This window comes from Stenella coeruleoalba, assembly GCF_951394435.1.
Source record: "Stenella coeruleoalba genome assembly, chromosome: 5".
NCBI lineage: Eukaryota > Metazoa > Chordata > Mammalia > Artiodactyla > Delphinidae > Stenella > Stenella coeruleoalba.
Genome location: NC_137150.1, coordinates 2,139,242 through 2,161,144, shown reverse-complemented (window position 1 = coordinate 2,161,144; position 21,903 = coordinate 2,139,242). Strand labels below are relative to the sequence as shown.

The window sequence follows — 21,903 nt, the reverse complement described above, 5'->3', positions numbered from 1 at the left end:
AGGGATCTTTTGCCATAAGCACTCTTGTGTACTGATTATGACTTAAAGTAAGATATTCCATTGTTAAGTGACTTGTGGTTGTCTCCGTAATTTTTCAAATTACATTTGAGAATGGGAGTTGGGTTTTGATCGACTTATTTTATAACTTTTAATTTAAGACAAAAATGCTTACTCTAGAGACTGAATTTTAAATCCCTAATCTCTTAGAAACATCATAAGCAAAAATCGGTACTTAAAATGGAGCCTCAATTAATCTAGGTTGGCTTTCCTCACTGACTGAATTTACCAGATAATTGAGTAACTTTCCCCTTCGATTTTTGTTTTGATCACTTGGTGTAGGAAAGGCTTCCTCATTCGTGGATCCTATGGTATTGAGAGCAGCTTCAAAGGAAAAATGAGAACTTCTTTTGTTTCAGTTTCTTGGCCTTTAAATTGTATTTGTGCTTGCTTTTATATTTTAAGGAGATGATGAACTTTAATTCATTCCAACCTACTGGAGGAAGACTAGCCCAAACAATGGAGAAAGCTCAGCTATCAGTTAGTTTTAAAGAAATAGAATATTTTTACTAAAGGCAGTGTATTCAGAGCTTGACAAATAAAGTCCTTTAGAAAAGCTCTCCATGAAATTGAATTATTGCTTAGAAAAAAATGATTCACACAGAGTTGTTTGAAAAACATGTTGCTTACACTATTAATTTGCTTTGGAAGCCTGTCTTTATAGGTGATGTAAAGACAGAGTTCTGCACAATCAGCATTTTATACATACACACACATGCGTGCACGTGCGTAATATTTCCTGAATTAGACTCTCCTCTCTAGACATGGCTGACCAATGTCTAATCATGCACTTCCATTCCACTCAGATTGCAGCATTCTCAGTGTGAACTTCCTGCACTTTGACTTTCACCTAAATGGTACTGGGGTGCCTCTGGTTAATTATATTTGGAGTTCAAAGTTTTGATTATGGCTGATTTATCAGATGTAATCTTTTAAAGGCATAAAATTAAATAATGGGCAGTGCGCGGGTAAAGATTAACTTTCCCTAGATCATCAAGATTGATGGTCTTGGTGTCCATAAATACACTGGAGGTTGATATAGTACACTCTGCTTTCATGTGGTTGGGTTCTGTAAGTTCTGAGAGGTTAATTGCGGGAAACGTTTTGCCAAACTTGGGCCATTAGAGATTACAGGAACCGACCAACCAATCTAATGACTTTTGATTTTAAGATGTTGCAAAGCTTTAGTTGTTTTGTTCTTTTACCTAGTCTCGCTGAAGTATTTAATGAGATCTGTGCCAAATGAAGCAAAAAGATATGACTCCTGCCCTCATGGAGCTTACAATTGAATCGGCAGGTGCATCAAAACCAAGTAAAAAGCAAATAAGTACAATATTATAAGTTATTTTAAAAAGAGCTCAGAAATGAATGACGTACTGCCCTAAGAAAAAGAATGAGGGCTTCCCTGGTGGCGCAGTGGTTGAGAGTCCGCCTGCCGATGCAGGGGACACGGGTTCATGCCCCGGTCCGGGAGGATCCCACATGCCGCGGAGCGGCTGGGCCCGTGAGCCATGGCCGCTGAGCCTGCGCGTCCGGAGCCTGTGCTCCGCCACGGGAGAGGCCACAACAGTGAGAGGCCCGCGTACCGCAAAAAAACAAACAAACAAAAAAAAACAACTGTTTACTTAGATTCAGTTAAAATGATATGCTTCCTGAATCATTGAAATGATTGATTCCATGAAGTTCTGATCATATGGGTAGACATAATCTAGAGACTTTACAGTTACGTTTATAACTATAATTTGCTGCCCCTAAATAATTCTTATGATAATATAATATGTGGTCAATGCAGAAAGATTGCAAATTTACCGAAAGATCCAAAAATTTACTATAATTCTTTCGCCAAGTGGTAGCCAGTATTGACATTTTGGCTGGAATCCTCCCAGTTGCTTTCTGACATACATAAAAATCTTTACACATATACATTTTCACAAGAAATGGAATCCTATTATATGCATTATTTTACAGCCATTTTCTACTTTTTAGAACCAACATTTCCCCATGATCTTTTATACATTGTTTTTATATTATAATTTTAATGGTTGCATAGTACTTAATAACATTGTTGCATCTCAGTTGCCTTAAGCAAGCCACTGTTTACATACATTTGTTTACTAGTTCTTCATTTTTATAAATAGTGGGATGTCTACCTTTTCCTTAATTTTAATTATTTGCTTAGGGTACACTCATAAAAGTGAAATTTCTTGGCTAAACTCCTGAGGCTTTGAATATATGACTGAAAATATCCCCCCAGAAAATCATACTGATGTACACCTCCACTAGCTGGGACTGTGTCCATCCTCTCCATAGGTCACTTTTACTGGGTACTTGTTTTGATTTTAACTTTCATAATTTCGTCACAAAATGATTACAAAAATATGTTCTGTACTTTATATTTGATATAAAATAGGAATATATATTTAATGATTTTTGAGATTTGTAATGTTGCTTTTAAAATAAAACTAAAAACAAAATCAAATTTAGAGGAAATGGGAACTTCTAGGATATGAGCATTCTGAAGACAAAAGTTCAGTGTCTTGTTCTTTACAAAAGCAAGTCAACAAATTACAAATGCAAACATAAGTCATAGAATGGGAACCAAAAAAGATCATGTTTAGAGAAAACAAACTTGAAATCGGGGTAGAGAACCTTTGTCCCCAAGAATCACAGTTGGCTATGCTCTCTGATGAGAAATTAATTTTAGACTGAGTTATAAATACGGTGGTATCTTAGAATTCCTGTGACTATTCTCGTGAAAGAGATTCTAGTGAAATGGTCTGAGAAGAGTGAGTTGTCTGTGAAGGTTACTTCTAATAAAAATGACAAATGGAAAATTTTAAATTATAGTTTTCCCCTGCAAACATCTTTCCCTATGATTGGTAGTTATCAAAATTAAATGATCCTAGGAAATTGGGCGGCTGCATTAAATACAGCGGCGGGGGTTAGAATTATAAGGAATTTGAAAGATTGCCTAACCCAGCTCCTCATTTTACAGATAAAATAGAGCCCTGCAGAGATGAAGGGAACTGCCTGAGGACCCATACCTGGTGAGTAAAGAAAGAAGAAATAAAGAAATTCACATAAGCAGATATTGAAGTAATTTAAATATTTAAAATATCGTGAAAGTTTCCCTATATAATCTGATGCCTCAGATATAACCACAGTTTGGCATATGAACTTTGCAAGTATTTATATGTATACATAGAAGCAAATGTTAACTTTCTTCCGAAAACAGAGTCATACTATATATATATAAATCTTTCTGCAAATTGTTCTTTTACATACATCTTGTACAGATAGCCTTATTTTCTCTCAGCTAACATGTAGATGGAATAGGGCAGAGGCTGGCAAACCTTTTCTGGAAAGGGCTAAATAATAAACATTTTAGGCTCTGTGGACCCACAGCCTCTGTCCCAGCTACTCAGCTTTGCTGTTGTGTCAAAAAAGGAGCCACAGACAATATGTAAACACGTGGGTGTGTATTCCAATAAAACTTTGTAAAGACAAGCACAGGGAACATTTGTGCTACAGGTTATAGTTTTCTAACTCCTGAAATACAGAAAGAAGAAGAAGAGTGATTTTGGTAAACAATGATGTCTGAGGAGGAAGCATGACGAATGCCCTGGGTATAGAGAGGAAGGGGACTGAGCTTGAGTTTCCATTATTAGATGTGGCCTTGGGTGAGGCATGTAGGCTCACTGGCCTCTTGAGTAAAGTGTGGGTACTAATACCCAGACTGCAGGGTTATTCTGAAAACTAAATGAAATAACCTGTGTAATTCAGTAGTTAGCATATGAGAAAATTCTCTTCCTCCCGGGATGGGGGTTAATGCAGAACTTTGGTACTCATGTAGGTGAAGAAGCACTTGGGGAAGGAAGAATTGCCCAAATTTACTGATATCTCCGCAAGTCCAAGACTTGTGTAGATCCTCTTAAAAATCATGTTCTCAAACTGTTGGCAAAGTTTGGGTAAACACAGCTATACCAGAATGATCCTGAGATTTCCTGAGAAAGGATTAGCATGCTTTGCATGGAATTTTGCAATAAAGGAAACACTTATAGTTTAATTCACAGTGATTTAAGAAGATGGACGATTTCTGAGAGGGGAAATCTAATTATAGTGAAAATAAAATTTCATTTACCCATCACTTCCTTCATTATTTATTATTTTTTATTGGGAAGATAAGTATGTACAAAGAATAGGAAAGAAAAACATATTAAAGTGTACTAGGAAAAAATAAGGAATTAATGTAATGCTACTTAACTATAAATTTCTCATATAATCACATTTTAATTTATCTTCAAGTGAACCTACTGGGTAAATTCAATTGGTTACTTTAAAGCAGAATTCCTATAGCCGTTCCAAATAACTGTATTTCTTTTTCTAATTCATTTCCAATTTAACGTATTTTTTATGACATGATAAATTTGTTTTTTTTCTCTGCTGGGATAGTTTCATTCAACTGAATATTTTAAAATTGAACACAACATTCTTCTGTTTTGTGTTTATGTTGTTGTTTTTTCTTAACTCTGAGCTAGCTCTTTTTGTCCAAATTTAAATGAAAACTGGAATAATTCTATTAATTTATTGTTGCAGTTTATATTCTGGAGAGCAAAGTATTTTATACTAATTAAGTATTGCTAATAATGACTATGGCATAAAACTTAGGGGAAAAAAGTTAAGTGATTCAAGTTGATATAGTGTTCATTTTTGAGAATAAGTATGTGAATATAGTCAAGATATTTTGACAACTGAAGAATTTGCCCAACCTGATCTGGCGGTTGAGTCTGAAATGTAACACAGCCTTTTAATAGTCACAGAAGTTATCCCAGCAATGAGATCTACATCAGTGGTGGTACCATATTAAATCTTATAGTGAGGAAAGTATTTTATTCTCCTTTCACGTCTCCTCCAAAATTTTGATTCTCTTGACAAGAATGGCTGTGTGGTGATATTCCATCTTCTGTAGCTGTTTTTAACAAAGAGATCAGCCCTGAGACTTACAGCTATCCTTAGGCCACAGCATCTAACCAGGATTCAATTGCACTGGGTTTTTTTCCCAATCCTTTTTATTTTTACAGTTTACCTTATATTTGTGGTAAGTGAAGCTGATTTATCACTTATAGGAGTGTTATAACTTGTCCATCTTAAACGTATTTATTCAGGTAAAAAACAAACAAAAAAGTGTGCTGACCTAAATAAAACTAATACATGAAGAATGGAAGTTGCTTGCCAACAAGGCAAAATTCATGCCAGTGGAATCTGAATAACAGAAGTTTAAGAAACAACTTAAAGACTATAGCAGTCATAAAATATTGGCGCTCAAAGGGATCTGTAGTGTGTACTAGTTGAAGACACTTGTTGTGCAAATAAAGAAGCATAGACCCTGCGAGGTTGGGGCCTTGCACAGGGTCACATTCAGGCTCAGTTTCAAGATAAGAGAAGCACTGGTAAATAAATCTTTTTACTTCACGTGCCTGAGAGGTCTCAGAGGGTGTGGTCTGGGTGAGCTGAACCAGAATTAACAACTCCTATGTGACTTAGTAAGACTCAATTAGCGAAAACTGTGATTACCAAATGTCTGGTTGCAGTTGGGTGTTCTTGAACTTTTGTTGTCAAGGGCATCATCGAGCTAGAGGGAGGGGATTATGTAAAGGCAGGAGGGAAGAGTAGACCCATCTTGCCTTTTTGTAAATGCCAAAGCTAATTTCAATGATTGCTTTAGTAATATAACGATAACCAAGATTAAAGCAAGCAGGCATCCACTTTAGGATATGAGAGCTGGAATTTTAGATTTCATTATAAGATTGCCACTTCAACACAATAGTAATATAACGGCAATGGATTTCCATTTTTTCTCCATTTCTGTTGAAATATTATCTCATAAATATACTTTGATACAAAAGAGATCTCTCAATTTCACGAGAGCTCCAGAGCTCTGCTTTATTCTTTTGCTGACTTATCCCCAAAATATCTTTTTGATGTACAGCTTCAATATTCTTGCCAATGCCCATGACATCAGCAATCAAAAATGGCATTATTTTTAGTATTTTTTTTTTCACATATAGTTGTAGGCTATCCAAAAAAGGGGTCTTGCTTTTAGTGCTCACTGAAATGTTCTTACAGTATCATCAAGGGACGTTTGTGACGCATGTAGCTAATTGTTCCATTAGAGGAAACATACAGCATCTCTGAAAGGAGATAACTTTACCCAGTCCTAACCTAAAATGTATGTGAAGCACTTAGGAAGGGAACTAACACCTTTATATATTAGGATTTCTTGTACTAGAAGAAAGCGTTGTTTTCCCAAATTATATTTTAGGAAACTGAGTTTCTGAGACCGCATAGCTGGAAAGTGTCAGAGCTCTGCATCTCTCTACTCCACTGCACTTGCAGGTCCACAAATTGAACTGCAGACCACTTACATGTGGATCAGTCTTCCCAGAACTCAGAAGCGAAATGTTTCACCCACTGAAGCTCTGAGTTAAAGGTAGTGATCAAATGTCATAATCAGTGAAGTTCATTTAGTTGAAGAACATAAGAAAAGCATAAATTGGTTAAGTACACTTGATTTTAGGCATTATTCTAGAACTACCCTTTTTTTTCAGTTTCTGGAGTCACTCCTATGTTATTGTGAAGTCTTTTTTCTATTATTTTAGTTATTAAAACCCTTGCAGAGAATCTAAGATTCATTCGGTTCGCATAAAATTTATTTCTACACCATAGAGTGCTTTAGTGAAACTTGAGCTCTCTGAAATATTGGCGTTAAAGAACTAGTTACTGGGTTAATAACTATGCTTTTCCTCTAGATGGTCCATTTAAAAAGAAAACTGAATATATTTTAATATTCAGAAAATGATGTTAAACTGCTGCAGTACAATAAGCAAATCTTTGCAGTACACAAGCAGCACTGGCTACGAGTAGTACTGATAGTGTTAACCTGACTCAAGCATTATAGAAGTACTTTCACTAGATGTGCCACATATTGGACTAATTTTTCCGTTATACTCCTGGTGATTTAACAGACATAACCAAGATAGACATGAGCATGATTGTTCCACCCAAAGCATGACCAGAATTCATGGCTGCTTTCCTTATCACAGTGGGCAGAGGCTAAAAAGTTCCGCAAATAAATGTGTAGTTAGGGAATTCTTGGTACCATATCCGAGAATCTAGGGTGTGAATTCCCTACACGAATCCAGCTCACACGGGCCAAACACACGAGGAATAACGTCAGAGGGCTGACGCAGGGCTGGAAGGCATGGGAACCACTGGCTCTGCCCTGAAGGAGGGAGCTGCCTGTTGCCTGACATACCTGATGGCTTCACCACTTTGATGGCCCTTGAGATTGCTTCGTAGAATCACTCGTTTTTTTCCTGACACACCTGATGGCTTTACCACTTTGATAGCCCTTGAGACTGCTTCGTAGAATCACTCTTTTTTTTTTACCGATAAAGGAAGAATTTTTTAAAAGGAAGAAAGTGGTACTCCTTTCTTCTATGATCCATTAACTAGTGCAGAAATATGCCCTTCCCACCCCACCCCCTAGGGGAACACAGGAGAGAAGATGTCATACAGTGCCAGCATATAGAATAAACAGGGGTTTTTTTAATGACCCAAGGTTCCCTTATTACTGTAATGTTTAAAGAAGCTGCTGCCTTTTCATTTTAATGTGAGATGTAATTTTCCTGTTGTTTTCCAAGGCTGTCAGGTAACAGACAAATTGCCTTTGATAAAACATGCTTTCAATTTCTCCAATGTAATATTCAATTTTCATTTTCATAAGGAGTTGCTTATTTTGATGGCTTGAATGGCTTGACTAGGATGTCAGTGTCTACTCATCAAAGATTGTAGTCCGAGTTAGAATGCAGGAGAGCATATGTTACTATCAAATTTATTATGTAAAAATACATTTTTGTGTTTAATTCTTGAAAATCAGGAGTGACAGGCCATTTGAGTAAATAATTTCTCTTTGTCCTATTTCTCCCTAAAAGTCACTTAGAAACAAAGGCAGTTTGGGCAACTGCTTATTGAAGAATTTGGGCAATACTTTTATTGAAGAAAAACGTGTTCTAACCCCTTGGATTCCAACTCCTAGAATTTCTGCTAGAAATTCACATTCCTCTTTTTCATTTCACTACACTGACTCTGTGTGTGTGTATCATACACACATACTTTTCTCTCTTTTGTCCTATCAATACATAGAGCAGACCTCAAAAGAAATTGTTAAAAATCCCCAAATGGGACTTCTCTGGAGGGATCCAATGATTTAGACTCTGTGCTTCCACTACAGGGGGCACAGGTTCCGTCCCTGGTCAGGAAACTAAGATCCCACATGCCGTGTGGTGCAGCCAAATAAAAAATTATAAAAACCAATTATAAACGTAGTATATATACATTGCAGAAAACTCTGATAATACAAAAATAACAGAAAAAATAAAATAAAAATCAGCCATGTTAAATCCCATGTATACATTTGTCCTCCTTTTAAGAGATTATAATTAAGAGATTATCGTCAGAAAAGTTGTTCCCGCAGTGAGCTATCTTAGCTCATCTGCCAAGGCAGAATGACCCAGCAGCACCCCAGTATGTGGAATGGTGCCATGCCTTCTGCCCCCAAGCCCTGCCCTAATTCCAGTCAATTCCATCTGAACAAACTGTGAACCCACACCATGTGCCAGACGCCTTGTCAAACACTGAACACACACAGCTGAATAATGCACAGGTCCTCACTGGCAGATACAGACAGACACAGACTTACCAAGGAAGTGCCCAGCAAGGGTGCAGCTAACTCTACGGGCACCTGGGAGAGACAAGCATTACACTTGGGTTGTAGAGGAAGAATTCTGCCTGGAGCGATCATTTGAGTGTTCTTGGCACCCTGAAGGTGACTGAAGGCAGAGGGTGAATGGTATTGCCTAGGAGAGTACAAAGAAGGTTTGGTCCTGTGCTTCCGTAAGCACAGGACCAAACCTTGGAGAAGTCGCCACATTTTATGGTTGGCAAGAGGAGATGATGTTGCAAAAGAGATTAAAAAGAAACAGAGATGTAGTTGGAAAACCAAAGAATGTGGTATGCAGTAGACCCAAGAAGAGAGTGTTTCAAGATGGAGGAAGCGGTCCATTAGGTCAAATAATATTTGTTACAATAAGATCTGAAAGATACTCATTGGGTTTAACAACACAGATGTTATTGGTGACATTGACTTTTTTGTTCTTTGTTGTTCTTGTTATCTTGTTCTTGCTGTTTTGTGATGTGATGTAAGAAAGAAACCAGACAGGGCTGTATATAGAAGTGTTGGTAACGTCTCTAAATGCGTTTTATCACAATATAACATTGAATGTAATTATTTGGTTACAGGTCTGATGTTTTCTTTTTCTTTTTTATAAATTTATTTATTTTTGACTGCATTGGGTCTTCGTTGCTCTGTGTGGGCTTTCTTTAGTTGTGGCGAGCGGGGGCTACTCTTCATTGCAGTGCACGGGCTTCTCATTGCAGTGGCTTCTCTTGTTACGGAGCACCAGCTCTAGGCGCAGGCTCAGTCGTTGTGGCTTGCAGGCTTTAGAGTGCAGGCTCAGTAGTTGTGGCGCATGGGCTTAGTTACTCCGCGGCATGTGGAATCTTCCTGGACCAGGGCTCGAACCCATGTCCCTTGCATTGGCAGGTGGATTCTTAACCACTGCGCCACCAGGGAAGCCCAGTTCATTACTTAAAGTGTGGGTTCCTTATGTGCATTGACTGTCTTAGCTCTGATAACCCGAGTCATAGTGTCATACCTACCCTATAAAGTGTTCAGTGAATATTTGAATGATGGATAACACTTTTTTCGCCAACCTGCTTCTCCTCCTCTGCTTGCACTGGTCTTTGATTCCTCCCTTCCCCTTGCTCACCACACCTGATATGTTGCCAGGTGATCTCCCTCTGCTCTTTTGTGATATCTCTCATGTCTTGGTTTTTGGCAAGTGACAAATTAACTCCCCTTCCTCCAGGAAATTAAGTCTCCAGTTAAGATTTAGGTGTTAGGCTTCCTAAAATCCCTCCTCCTCTCCTCCCTCCCCCCTCCCTCCCCAGCTCTCCCCCTCCCTCCCTCTGTCTCTCCTTCCCCTCCCCCTCTTTTTCAACCTCTCTTCCCCTACCCTCCCACCCACCCCCCACCTCGCCACCGGCCATCCTCTCTCCCGTTTTTGCCTTTCACTGAGAATTCAAGTGTCATTTTGACCCAGAAATTACAAGTTGTAGAACTTGGGAAGAATTGCTCATCACCACATTTGTCCCATGAAGAGATGTTTGAAAGATAGCTTAAGGAGAAAAACACAGATTGACATGAAACCTAAGAACAAATATTAAAGGGTAAACTCTGAGGAAAACTTCGATTGAATAAAAAGGCTTGAATTACTGAATAATCAATACGCTGTGAGTCTGACCTCTGGGCAAATGACGCCTAAAGAGAATGAACACAAGTTAGGAGATGGGGTGCTAGCTACTGCATTCTCCCTCCCACCCGTGATGATGTTTGAATCCTCCGACGCCCATTAACGAAAGGACCTGGCTGAGCTTGTGTGTCCTGTGGGGCAGTCCTTCAGTGCAGGGCAGTGCCTGGGCCGCTGAGGAATGAATCTGATTGCGGCGAGAAGCGCCATCCATAACGGAGGGCTCCTCTGTAAGGCGGCCGCCCTTCCCTCTTGAGATGCTTGGGGGAGGAGCGGCTTATCTTCGGGATGGCCAATCCTTTATAGTTAGTATCAGAAATGAGCCCATCAATCAGCCACAGGAGACTTGTAAAGGGGCACCAGGGCCATAAACTTTATGAAAAAGGCTAGAGATTGCATTCAGCCCTCAAGCAGACACACAATTACCCTAAGCCCAGTTCAGGGCAGGGAGACTAAATCTTAAAAAAATAAATAAATGAAGTGAAGACCCCACACTCAACATAGCATTTAGAAGCTGAGAGGTAGGAGATAGCAGCTGTCAGACAAACCTTTCCTCCTTTTACAATGCAAAGACTAGCAGAAGAACAAGAAGGGGAAGGAAGAAGTAAAGAAATGGTAGAAAGACAGAAAGGAAACAAGAAATTAGGCTGGAATGGGAAGGGGAGAAAAAGAAAAACCGGAGATTTTTTTTCAGCATCTGTAAATACTTGCCTGCTTATCAGATAAACTCATTGATATTGAGGGGACTTGAGAATACCATTGATTTATGCACTGTAGGCAGAAGTTAGAGAAAATCTCCTCTTCATGAGCTTTCCTTCCTATCACTCAGTTCCCTGGTGACACAAAAGGTAAACCTTTTCTAAGGACTTTCTTAGACAGTTTGATATGTTGTTGAATTAACTGGCATATATTGCACCAGATTTTTATGCTGCATCTTTCCACCCAAGCAAGGAATGATTTTACATTGAATAGAGTTCTTAGGGCACCAAGAGAACCCTGGAAACTTCTTAGGGTAATCTCACTTCTGAAATCTGCCTCGAAAATCTCCCCAAGTCTCCTACCTGGACGTAAATGCTGAGGGCATTCTAAATCTCCGTGGGATTGTTCTCTGACACCCTGGATCTGTCCCCTGTGGCTTCCTAAGTGTATGCTGTCAGAGTGTTTTATCTGGCAGACTTCAAGAACATCTGAACTATTGGGGAAAAGGTGTAAGGAGGGAAACTTAGATGAATAAGGCATCATTCTCCTAGGACAACTGAGTCTGTTTTGACCTGTTAGTGGCACATATTCTATGTGTAAATGTTGAGCCACAAAATAAACCGTGCATCTTGTGGTGAGGAAGCCCATGCTGCACAGCTACTGATATGAATGACTCAGGGAGGAGACCCTAGTCTCCTGGGGCTGCTGTAACAAAGTTTCACAAGCTGGGTGGCTTCAAGCAATGTAAATTTATCAGCTCACAGTTCTGGAGGCCAGACATCTGAAATCAGCGTGTCAGCAGGGCTAGGCTGAACCCTGGAGGGGAGAATCCTCCCTTGTATCTTCCTAGCTTCTGGTCGTTTGCCAGCAGTCCTCGGCATTCCTCAGCTTGCCGCTCCTAAGTCTAGTCTCTGCCTTGACCATCACCTGGTCTTCTCCCTGTGTCTCTCTGTCTCCACATGGCTGTCTTCTTACAAGACACCAGACATATGGATTAGGGGCCCATCCTATTCCACTGTGATCTTAACTAATTACATCAGCGGTAACCCAATTTCCAAATAAGGTCATATTCAGAAATTAAGGCTTCAGTATATCTTCTTCTTTTTTTTTTTGAGGGGGTGGGGGGAGACAATTTAACCCATAACAGTGACTCCAGAGATGTTTGTTTGAAGTCTTAACTGAATAGACCTAAAGACTTTTCTTTTCTTTTTTAAAAATATATTTATTTATTTATTTTTGGCTGTGTTGGGTCTTCGTTGCTGCATGAGGGCTTCCTCTAGTGCGGGGAGCAGGGGCTACTCTTTGTTGCAGTGTGCGGGCTTCTGATTGCAGTGGCTTCTCTTGTTGCGGAGCACGGGTTCTAGGTGCGCGGGCTTCAGTAGTTGTGTTGCGCGAGCTCAGTAGTTGTGGCTCGTGGGCTCTAGAGCGCAGGCTCAGTAGTTGTGGCGCATGGGCTTAGTTGCTCCACGGCATGTGGGATCTTCCTGGACCAGGGATTGAACCCGTGTCCCCTGCATTGGCAGGTGGATTCTTAACTACTGTGCCACCAGGGAGGCCCTAAAGACATTTCTAATTCAATTCAGTACACACTTAGCTAGAAACCCTTGGTATTAAAGGCAGTAGATGCTGTTTGAGTTACATGAGATTATCAGAATAAGACTCAACCTCCAGGTACCTTGAGGTACCTGGATACAACAGTATCCCATTATTAAAGATATTTTTAGGTAGAGACATAATTGTATAAAATGTTTAGGACTTAACAGTATACGGGACAAGAGGACCCAGTGAGGACACAGTGATTAATAATACTAGTAGCACAAAAATATCTGCTGGGCACAATTCTGAGTACTATACACTCATTTAACCCTCACAGCAGTCCTGTGTGATAAGCACAAGGGCACAGATCAAGCCCCTTCCTATGGAGGGAAAGGTTTGTTCTTTGAGTCCCTGGGGGCCTGACTTGTTTCTTCTCTAGCACGAGATGCAAGGAACTCCATGGTTGTCTTGTACTTTACAATGTCCAACTCACTAGAACTCTTGTCTCCATTGCCTCGTTGCTATAGTCTGGGGAAGATGCAAGCACCAGGGGCTGTTGGCAGTCAGAACGTAGCTAGAAATAATTTCTCTTAAGATCTTCCCTTGCCATGGGCTGCTGACATTCACCAGTCTCAGTCCACCATGTTTCCTCCAAGTCTTGAGTGCCACTGACAAGTACAAAGTGGAGTCACTAAAATGTAGGAATTGGGCTTCCCTGGTGGCACAGTGGTTAAGAGTCTGCCTGCCAAGGCAGGGGACATGGGTTTGAGCCCTGGTCCAGGAAGATCCCACATGCCACGGAGCAAAGAAGCCCGTGAGCCACAACTACTGAGCCCGCGTGCCACAGCAACTGCAGCCCGCGCGCCTAGAGCCCGTGCTCCGCAACAAGAGAAGGCACTACAGTGAGAAGCCCGCGCAATGCAACAAAGAGTAGCCCCTGCTTGCTGCAACTGGGGAAAGCCCTCACACAGCAACCAAGACCCAACACAGCCAAAAATTAGTTACTTTTTAAAAAGTTAAAAAATAAATAAAATGTAGGAGTTATGACCATTCGAAAATAAGCTCCATGCAAGCTAGAATTTTTACCTGATCACTTCTATTTCTCTAGTACGCAAGAGTAGCCAGCCCATTAGGAGAGGCTCATTAAATATTCATAGAATGAATGGTTGACTGTGGTTAGCAGGCAGTTCAAACCCAAAGCCTGAATCAAGTCAGGGAAAACAGAGGTTGTTACTGGCTTTTGGTAGTCATAAACAATATATTTTGGCTATAAAATTAAAAATATATGTCTTGCTACTTCAGATACAGTGATTTGGGATTTTGCTGAAAGACACATGCTAGAAGGTCCAGCATTATGCCTTTCCCTCCACACCCAAACCAACACTTAGTAAGCCAAATGCATGTCTGCCCCGAGTGGATGGTTTGTGTTTGCGGCATTCCTGCTTCAAACTCCTTCAGCCAGAGGAGGAAAACACAGACAGGAAGCTCCTTCTCTACAACCTTAATTCTTTCACTTCCTGTCCAGACCCTCAGGTTACATCCTTTTTGGTGACAATACAATCAGTTCACTTAGAAGGATGATAGTAACCAGTTATGAGATGGTGACATTTGACATGATTGAAAAAGCAAAAGTTGCAAATTGGAAAATATTTAGAGAAGACAAACCCTGATTTTACAGTCTAGGGAGAGGCACTGCCGAAATATACTTTATAACCTGAGGTAATGAAAAAGAAAGTATATGTGGGACATTTTGGTAAAAACAAAAAGAAACCAAAAAAACACCTTCCCAGCTTGATGTCTCAAATGCTTTTGGAATCTACTCTTTTTAAGGAAATCGTGGTATGAGTGGCATACACTACTTGGAGAGCACAAGTAGAGCACAAACAGAACAAGCTGTCTCTCACTTTGCCCTGTTGATGCTCTCCTCTTGCAGAAGTCTTGTTTCTGTGTTGGTCTTCCCTGCTAGAAGGCTGTGTCATGGTTATATACCAAATGCCCCTTGTGGTTTTTGCATCTTCCCCAGTATGTCCCCCACCACAGCCTCAGAAGTTTGCAAGCTAAAATATGTTCCCTTTTAAAATTTAGAAAAAATAAATTATTTTCAGTAACTAAGACACTTTTAATCACACATTGGGCAGTTTAGCATATCACCACAAAAGAGTAATAAGCAGGATGTTTTTGAAAAGAGGAAATAAGGACCCATTCTGGAGAGCCAAAAGCTTCCTTTGGAAGGCAGTCTGCTTGCTGTATAGACCCAGTGCTATTTGTTGGTAAATGTGAGAGTTCTGTCCAGAGCTCCATGGATCCCAGTAGAGCAGCCAGTCGTTGGAGTGTGAGCCTAAAAAGATCTGAAATGAAATAAGAAATGATCCCATTCAGAAGTAAGGCTCCATTTCTATGGAGCACAAGTGAAACACTTCATAGTGGTGTTTTGTAACATCCCAAGATTCCTGTATTACTTTGAGGATTATAGATTTGCAGGTGCAGAAAATGGGACAAATACCATTTGGATACTAAGATGCTGACATATGCTCCTTCTTATTGCTTCCTTGAAGTTCAACAGATATAGCAATTACCACCTGTAGCTTAAAAGGGGATTCATCTTATACTGACTTTTCTCTCTTTTCTTTTTTTTGGCCTTTGAATACTGGCATTCCTTTTTCTTCTAAGCGTAGTAGGAACAACTGAACGATTAAGATACCCCAGGGCAAGAATTCCAAAGTCAGATACCTACAGGGACCAGGCAAGTGATGTACATGCCTGAAATCGTCTGGGAGTAATATGGGAACGCCAGCGCCATAATGAATCAGAGAAACTATGCCCACTGAAAAGGGGTAGGGGGGACTGATGCTAGGAGGGACTAGGGTCCCAGCGTTGCCAGATGTGCTGACATCTCTCCTCTCTCTCAGTGTGTGCCGTCACTCAAGGATAAAATACCATGGGCTCAGCAGCTTGTAATCTCTACCTTAGGATCTTGTCCCAAGGTTGCATCTCAGAACACTAACTAGTTCTGAAAGAGTGAAAGCCATTCAGAATAGCCTCCATGGTTATAACAGTTAGAAAAACACCAGGTTAAACCAGAGTTCATTGGGCTTCTTTACTACAGGGCTTCTGAGAAACTTAAGTGTGTTACTTACAAAGTGAACCTCCAAGAGTAGGCTCAGGGTATGAAGCATTTCGCAAACTCATCTGACCCTTGGACCCCCTTTCTGTGGATACTTCATCAAAGTACTTTGGAAGACCATGAAGCAATTTACTTTGCAGTAAATAATGTGAGTGTGATTCCTGTAAGTGAAAATCCAAGGGGAACAGTAGATGCTAAAAACAACTTAAAATAAGGATGCCTGTAAGTGACCTTGGCAAGTTAGAAACCATGATTTCAATATATGGAGTAAAAGTGGGAAACAATTGTGATTTTTTAAATCATCAACTACACTGTGAATTAGACATTCTTATCATTCATGGAGTGTTTGGATTTTCAAGTTTTAAGTTGAGAGTGAAACTAGAAATGATAAAGAAAACCTATTCTATAGAATAATCTATTCCTCAGTACATGACAATATCTTGACTATTGATATTCATTCAACAAATATTTCTCACATACCTACTATGTGCCAGGCACTATGTCAGGCACTGAGTAGAGTCTAGGATTAAATTACTAGTGTAGCTAATGCCAGTTACAGCCTAAACCCAGGGATCAAATAAAAATGTGTATTTTCAAAAAAAAAAAAATGTGTATTTTCAATTCATAATTTGTCATAATGGGAAATTGCTAATACAACCCTCTCTATGAGGGTTTTTCTGACATTTTGAAAAGAAATATCTTAGTCTACAACCATTTACTGAGTCATAATGTGACCTGACTTGGTTTGTAGTTGCAGAGGTAGCTACACACAGCATTTGCTTTCCCATCAGATACTGAAAATCAGAGTACTAAGAGTGTGTTCATTTCAGCCTGGACAGTAGCTGCTGACTATTAAGAATACCAATGCGGGCTTCCCTGGTGGCGCAGTGGTTGAGAGTCCGCTTGCCGATGCAGGGGACACGGGTTCGTGCCCTGGTCTGGGAAGATCCCACGTGCCGCGGAGCGGCTGGGCCCGTGAGCCATGGCCGCTGAGCCTGCACGTCCGGAGCCTGTGCTCTGCAATGGGAGAGGCCACAGCAGTGAGAGGCCTGTGTACCGCAAAAAAAAAAAAAAAAAAAAGAATACCACTGCTATTTCCTGTTCAACCTAAGAATTCTCCATTTGTCTTGTCATACTGTTCTTTGTTCTTCCTCAGTGTCATCCTGAACCTCCAAACATTTATAAATATTGATGCCCGAATCGCATGCCACCTCTCCATAATGTCATCTTTGACCCTTCCAGCCAGAAGTAAACTTCACCCTTGGAAGCCCACTACTCACATCTGTAGCTTTCTTATGGCTGTTACTATTTCCGCCTTAAATAAGAAATAATTTTTCAGTAATTTATTCAATAAATACATGTTAAGGAGTTATTATGTATACTGACAGTTGGAGATGAAGTAGATGCTTGTAACCTAGTATATATTTGAATGTCTTTCCTCTGCTTAATTTAAGCTATAGGATCATTGAATTCAGGATCCTATCTTATATATATGGAATGCAGTGGCTTGTACATATTTGCCAGATAGTTCACTAAACATGGGTTGTTTTTCCCCATATTTCTCAGTCTTCGTTTTCAATCCTATCGCTTGATGATGCTTCAGCAAAGAAGGTTCATTTTCCTGAAAAGAATATGTCCATTCCATTCAGAAACACTGTTGAGTTCCTCTCTTCATTGCTCTAGTTTCAGTTCTATTTACAGGTAAAAACTTTCCTTCATTCTTTTTTTTTTTTTTAACATCTTTATTGGGGTATAATTGCTTTACAATGGTGTGTTAGTTTCTGCTTTATAATAAAGTGAATCAGTCATACATAAACATATGTTCCCATATGTCTTCCCTCTTGCGTCTCCCTCCCTCCCACCCTCCCTATCCCACCCCTCCAGGCTGTCACAAAGCACCGAGCCAATATCCCTGTGCCATGCGGCTGCTTCCCACTAGCTATCTACCTTACTACGTTTGTTAGTGTGTATATGCCCATGACTCTCTCTCGCCCTGTCTCAGCTCACCCTTCCCCCTCCCCATAACCTCAAGTCCGTTCTCTAGGAGGTCTGCGTCTTTATTCCTGCTTTACCCCTAGGTTCTTCATGACATTTTTTTTTTCTTAAATTCCATATATATGTGTTAGCATACGGTATTTGTCTTTTTCTTTCTGACTTACTTCACTCTGTATGACAGACTCTAGGTCTATCCACCTCATTACAAATAGCTCAATTTCATTTCTTTTTATGGCTGAGTAATATTCCATTGTATATATGTGCCACATCTTCTTTATCCATTCATCCGATGATGGGCACTTAGGTTGTTTCCATCTCCGGGCTATTGTAAATAGAGCTGCAATGAGCATTTTGGTACATGACTCTTTTTGAATTTTGGTTTTCTCAGGGTATATGCCCAGTAGTGGGATTGCTGGGTCATATGGTAGTTCTATTTGTAGTCTTTTAAGGAACCTCCATACTGTTCTCCATAGTGGCTGAACCAATTCACATTCCCACCAGCAGTGCAAGAGGGTTCCCTTTTCTCCACACCCTCTCCAGAATTTATTGTTTCTAGATTTTTTGATGATGGCCATTCTGACTGGTGTGAGATGATATGTCATTGTAGTTGTGATTTGCATTTCTCTAATGATTAATGATGTTGAGCATTCTTTCATGTGTTTGTTGGCAGTCTGTATATCTTCTTTGGAGAAATGTCTATTTAGGTCTTCTGCCCATTTTTGGATTGGGTTGTTTGTTTTCTTGTTATTGAGCTGCATGAGCTGCTTGTAAATTTTGGAGATTAATCCTTTGTTGGTTGCTTCATTTGCAAATAGTTTCTCCCATTCTGAGGGTTGTCTTTTGGTCTTGTTTATGGTTTCCTTTGCTGTGCAAAAGCTTTGAAGTTTCATTAGGTCCCATTTGTTTATTTTTGTTTTTATTTCCATTACTAACTTTCCTTCATTCTTAACCATTGGGCACAGAAAGCATGTAAGACAGTCTCAGCTGCAGATGTGGGGTTCTTCCAAGAATTCAGCTGGTGCCTGCCACTTGACAAGAAAATTACAACTCAATTAGAGTGTGTCTCCTCGCATTTTCTCCAAAGTCGCTAAGCTTGCTCTCCCATGCAGATCCAGCTCTCCTCTCCCGTATACATCCCATCTTTCTCTGTTAATGAAAATTGTCCTTCAGTCTCTGTTTATCCTTTAGCCAACAAATGAGATTCAGTGGCAGCGTTATGGTTACAGCCCACAGAAACCTTTTCTATGCAGTAATTTAGCTGTCAGTCTGGAAGTGGTAAAGCATCAGGAAGATCGATGCTGAGCCCAGGGCATGCCTGAGCAGGTATCCTGCATGTCCTTACTTGGATGTGCACTTATTAAAGTAGATAGAAAAATGTGTGCCCCGATTTCTCTTGGCCATTACTGCATTATAGCTAGGGAAAAATATTTTTACTGGAACTCTGCTAATTGCCAAGAACCCTCTTATTATCCATAGAGAGGATCAGGATGGAGGGGGAAGATCATTTAGTGAGAGAATTGTCCTCAAATAAAAACTGGGAAAGCAAATGACTGTGACATTTGTTGCAGGTCCCCTGATATGATATTATATCAGCATGCTGTTTTGGAATGATTTGGCAGGGGAGAGAAAGTATGAATGTGGGAGCTTCCTGTTGAAGAGCTGGTATGCAAAATAATAATTTCAGGCCCGTCTGCTGACTGATAACCATGAGCAATCAACAAATTGATAAATTACCTCTCCTGACACTTTGGTTTGTAGACCAACAAATTGTTTATTTGACTGTTCCTTTAGATGTGAGAAAGAGGGTACTGGAAAACTCACAGTCAGCATCTGATCATGAAACTCAATTTTTAAAAATTAATTCAGATATAGTTTATTGCTTTGTATTCTCAACTAACTTTGTTAGGATGAAACAGTCTATTCAAGAATTTAAGTCCTCAGTTAAATTAGCAAGCTCATAAATTGAACATTCAGTAGTATACATGGTATATATGCCTTATACATTATATATACATTACACATGCCTTATACATTTTATATGTATATAATATCAGTTTATATATATAGTCAATTTATATGGGTATATATAATGGCTATGTATATATATATATATATATATACACACATAATGGCAATTACTAGAGGTCTATAACTATTTTAGACATGGATTTGCCCACATGTAGGTTTCTTCTCTTGAGCATTCAAGTGATCACCAGACTTTACTCTGTCCTGAGATTCCCAAAGTGTGTGTTCCATGGAACTCCTTATTGCTGAGATTTTCAGTGAATAAATGACTCCATGCTCAAATAGGTTTAAAAAGATTTCTCAGTGTAGTCCCGTTCTGAAGAGTCACGCTGAACAATTGCATATTAAGGACTTTGAGGAGGTCTTGCAATAAATTAAAACTTTTAAGGTATTTTTTAATATTTTTTTATTTTTTTTTTTGCGGCACACGGGCCTCTCACTGCTGTGGCCTCTCTCGCTGCAGAGCACAGGCTCCGGACACGCAGGCTCAGCGGCCATGGCCCACGGGACCAGCCGCTCCGCGGCATGTGGGATCCTCCTGGACTGGGGCACGAACCCACATCCCCTGCATCGGCAGGCGGACTCCCAACCACTGCACCACCAGGGAAGCCCCTAAGGTGTTTTTTTAAAATAAAGCAAAGTATTCTCCAAACCTACTTAGCCACTGAAGTCTTTATTCAAATCAATTACATGTAGAAGAACAAGAGATTCTCAATCTGCTTTGACAGACATGGAGTTACCTTAGTTACCTTATGAACCACAGTGCTTCCAATGAGACAGAGGTCCGAGGGTGGAATTTCCAAGAAAAATTTGGTCCAGTGTGATGGGAACTGTAAGTGGACTCTTGGTAACCAAGGGCACCAGATCTCTGCTTTTCCTAGTCTTTTAGATCTTTGTTGGCATATAATTGTTCCTAGAAGTCTTTTATGATCCTTTGTTTTTCTGTGGTACCAGTTGTAACATTTCTTTCATTTTTGATTTTGAGTCCTCTCTCTGTTTTGCATGGTGAGTCTAGCTGAAGGTTTGTCTGTTTTATTTATCTTTTCAGAAAACTAGCTCTTTGTTTTATGGACATTTTTCATTGTCGTCCTAGTCTCTGTTTCATTTAGTTCTGTTTTGATACTTGTTATTTCCTTCTTTAGACTAACTTTGGACTTAGTTTGTGCTTCTTTTCGAGTTCCTTGAGGTATAAAGTTAAGTTGTTTCAGATCCTTCTCGTTTCTTAATGTAGGTATTTATCGCTATGCATTTCCCTCATATAACTGATTCTGCTGCATCTCGTAAGTTTTGGTATGTTGTATTTCCACTTCTGTTTGTATCAAAATATTTTTAAAATTTTTATTTCTTCTTTGATGCATTGATTACTCAGTATCATGTTTATATCCACATATTTGTGAATTTTCCAGTTGTCTTCTTATTGTGGATTTCTAGTTTCATGTTATTGTGGTTGGAAAAGATGCTTGATATGATTTTAGTCTTCTTAAATTTATTTAGACTTGTCTCGTGGCCTAACATGTGATCTATCCTGGACAATATTCCATGTATGCTTGAGAAGAATGCATATTCTGTTGCTTTTGAATGGAATGTTCTATAAATGTCTGTTAAGTCCATCTGGCTTAATGTGTCATTTAAGTCTAGTGTTTCCTTATTTTTTGTCTATATGATCTATCCATTATTAAAAGTAGGATATTGAGATCCTCTACGATTATTATATTGCTGTCTATTTTTCCCTTTAGATCTGTTAATATTTGCTCTATTTATTTAGGTGTTCCTATATTGGGCTCATAAATATTTACAAGTGTTTAATTTTCTTGTTGGATTGATCCCATTATCATTACCTAATTACCTTCTTTGTCTTGTATTACAGTCTTTGTCTTAAAGTCTATTTTTGTCTGATATAAGTATTGCTGCCCCAGGTTTCTTTTGTTTTCCATTTATGTGGAGTATTTCTATCCTGTTACTTTCAGGCTGTGTGTTTCCTTAAAGCTGAAGTGAGTCTCTTGTAGGCAGTATATAGTTAGGTCTTGGGGTTTTTTG

The 21,903-nt window shown here is 39.6% G+C and overlaps 1 protein-coding gene across 16 annotated transcripts in view; it reads left to right on the top strand.

The window, feature by feature from the left end:
- RARB (retinoic acid receptor beta) overlaps positions 1 to 21,903 on the top strand; it is a 1,070,304-nt gene that overhangs the window by 506,640 nt on the left and 541,761 nt on the right. For 14 of the 16 annotated variants that reach the window (XM_079921499.1, XM_079921514.1, XM_079921515.1 and 11 more), the window contains one exon: positions 3,053 to 3,104. The gene's annotated coding sequence lies outside the window, so the exon portion shown is untranslated. Of the gene's footprint in view, positions 1 to 1,266; positions 1,370 to 3,052; positions 3,105 to 21,903 lie in introns of all 16 variants that reach the window. The other 2 variants (XM_079921500.1, XM_079921501.1) reach the window with 1 other exon arrangement.